This window comes from Coptis chinensis, chromosome 4 (genome assembly GCF_015680905.1).
Source record: "Coptis chinensis isolate HL-2020 chromosome 4, ASM1568090v1, whole genome shotgun sequence".
NCBI lineage: Eukaryota > Viridiplantae > Streptophyta > Magnoliopsida > Ranunculales > Ranunculaceae > Coptis > Coptis chinensis.
Genome location: NC_141459.1, coordinates 83,212,290 through 83,215,001, shown reverse-complemented (window position 1 = coordinate 83,215,001; position 2,712 = coordinate 83,212,290). Strand labels below are relative to the sequence as shown.

General features: G+C 36.2%; 1 pseudogene; it reads left to right on the top strand.

Annotated features, from left to right (window-relative positions):
* Positions 1–667: 667 nt before the first annotated feature.
* On the top strand, positions 668–1,154 carry LOC147505175 (uncharacterized; annotated as a pseudogene).
* The last annotated feature ends 1,558 nt before the right edge of the window (positions 1,155–2,712 follow it).

Sequence of the window (2,712 nt, the reverse complement as noted above, 5' to 3'; positions counted from 1 at the left end):
GTCCAACACTTTCACTTAAAGAAATCAAAGACTATGAATACTGAGTAGTTGAGAATGTTCCCAGTGACCACGTCAGTCCCTTTTTTTTTTTGAGACTGACACATCAGATTTTACAATAATTCGGCATAAAAAAAGTAAATCCCCTTTTTTGCTGATTTCAATTTTTCATAACCCAAAATACATACAAAAACAAAACCCCTCTTTCCATACTCTCTTTTACAAAACACCTCCAACAAAAAAAAAAAAAAAAAAAATTCATCTCTTCAAACTCTCTTATTCTTCTTCCAAAATTAAACTAAGTTCATCCCTTCAAGCCCTCCATTCATCAAGTAAATCAAACTATTGCAATAACCTTACCAACATTATTGAAGGAAATATGGTGATGGTGGCGATGGGTGTGATTTGGGTCTTAAACGGCAACATATAATTGATCAGCCTCCATCCTTTTATGGGGCCACCCGTTCAAGTTTCATGTGCGGTGCTTTCCACCACCACCACCACCCTCATCCTCCTTCATATGCTTACAATGCTCAACCACCACCACCTTTTTCTGTTGTCCGATTCGCGAGGCTCCCTTTGATTGTCTTTGAACCGGTATCGTTGAGTTCTTTAGTGGTCTTGACATAGTTGACATTCGTTGGTCAACAAAGGCCGAGGAGGTTCATGCATGGCGTTTTGTGTTCAGGGGTATCCTCTTCAGGTTGATTTTTCTCTTGAGGAGAAACAAACAAAACATGGGTAGGCGATATATTGAGGTTTTAGGACCAAAAGACAAGAATATTACAGGCAATTTGCAGATAGTTTGAAGGTCAACCTCATTCTCCCCAGGGAAAAAGGCTCGGAGGGCAAAGTCATCGATGACAATAAAGATTCAATTTGAGCATATAGGGATTTTTTGTGGTGAGAGGTTTGCCATATTCAATTTGGGAAGGATGATTTGATAGATTTTTAAAGATTTTGAGCTTTTTAGAAGATGGGTTCATATTTTAATGAACTCGGATGGGAGGCCATCTGGAGAGGCATATGTAGAGTTTGCCAATGCAGATGATTCAAAGGTCGCAATGGTAAAGGATAGGAAGACACTTGGGAGTTGTTATATAGAGTTGTTTCCTTCTAACCAAGAGGACTTGGATGAAGTCAAATGGGGAAGATGAATGGTTCTATGGAGGTTATGCAAATGTATGATCTTTAACTATGTTGTAGTCTTCTCTGTTTGGGTTTTACATTGTTTTATTTAGTTTTAGAGTTTAGTTGGAAATTTTAGATGTTGCTTGAAACTACTTATGTGCTTATAAGCATGATTTTTGTTCTTCTTTCGAAACAACTTAAATGTGGTAACATATATGATGATCAGTAAATGGACTTTATTACTCATTAGTATTCTTAATGATTATTCCACTTCTTTATAGTTGATAACTGAGTTTGTAAAGAAAAAAGATATTCCAATTGGAGGAATCCAATCTGCGGAGATATATTTGGGAAGAGACACAAGGCCAAACACGGGAGAGGTTTTTCTTGAAGTCGCCAAACATGTATGCTAATGTAATCTCATATTTTCTTCAAAAATCTATCATCTTATTGATTTGATTGTATGAAATTATTTTATCTTTGTATCCCGGGCTGGGAATTAGTTCTAGTAGTGATCTTTGTTGTGATTGACATGGGAATCCTCACAACACCGCAACTACATTGGATGGTCAGTAGAAAGAATATGGGCATGAAGGTGTTGCGAATCCGGTTACTTTGAGCAGTTGTGTCTACTTCTCAAACGTAAAAGGGTGCATGACTATATAATTTATTTGGAACCACTAGGTTCCTTTTAAAAGTAGAATGTGATATAATGAACTCATTAAAACCTTCATGAAGATTAATCATCTTCTCTCAAGTATGTTCTCTATCGTTAGTTTGTTTGTGTATTTGGTACCTGTTTCCCACGAATATCAACAATCAATCGCACAAATATTTAGAATTTTTGGTTTTTTGCAAGTTCCCAATTGAAAAACGAGGGGTTTAAGAAGTTGGGGTCCTAATTCAAGCGAGGGTGTATTCCAATAGCTTTTCTTGAAGAATGCAGTGATCCTTGGGTAATTAATAATTGATATATCTATTGGACCTTTTGAATTAAGATATGTTTTTATGTCATTCTCATGTTTTCACTTGCTACGATGCCACAGTTGAATTGGTTGGGATAACTCAAAACCGGCTACACTCTTGATGAGGTATATATATCCGATGGGACTCATTCAACACTTTTCAACTTAAATTTACCTTGAGTGTTTTTTTTTTTCAAGAATGAGTTGATTTATTTTGAAATATATGATTTTAGACACCAATGATCAGCTATGTAAATGTCCATGCTGTTCTGGAGGGAAGAAGGAATCGTGCCAAAGCATCCCCAATTCGTGATTCTAATGCTTCTCAGGTAATAATTACCTATTAAATTGATAGTTGACTATGGTTTATTTCACACTTCTGTTGTATCTTCAGATGGGGATGTATGGTCATGGAGTATGGAAAAAGGTCTTGGTCTATTATATTTCTTTTAACAGTACAATTACAGTTGTTAATTGTCTGTAGTTGGTTTCCATTTATTTCAGGTATGTATAATCTTCCATCTGAATTGCGTTGCCAGCAATATCGATCTGTACCCTTCAGGTATGCTACTTCCAAGCTTGTGGCATGGTGGTTTTAATCACCAATTTTGTAACATGC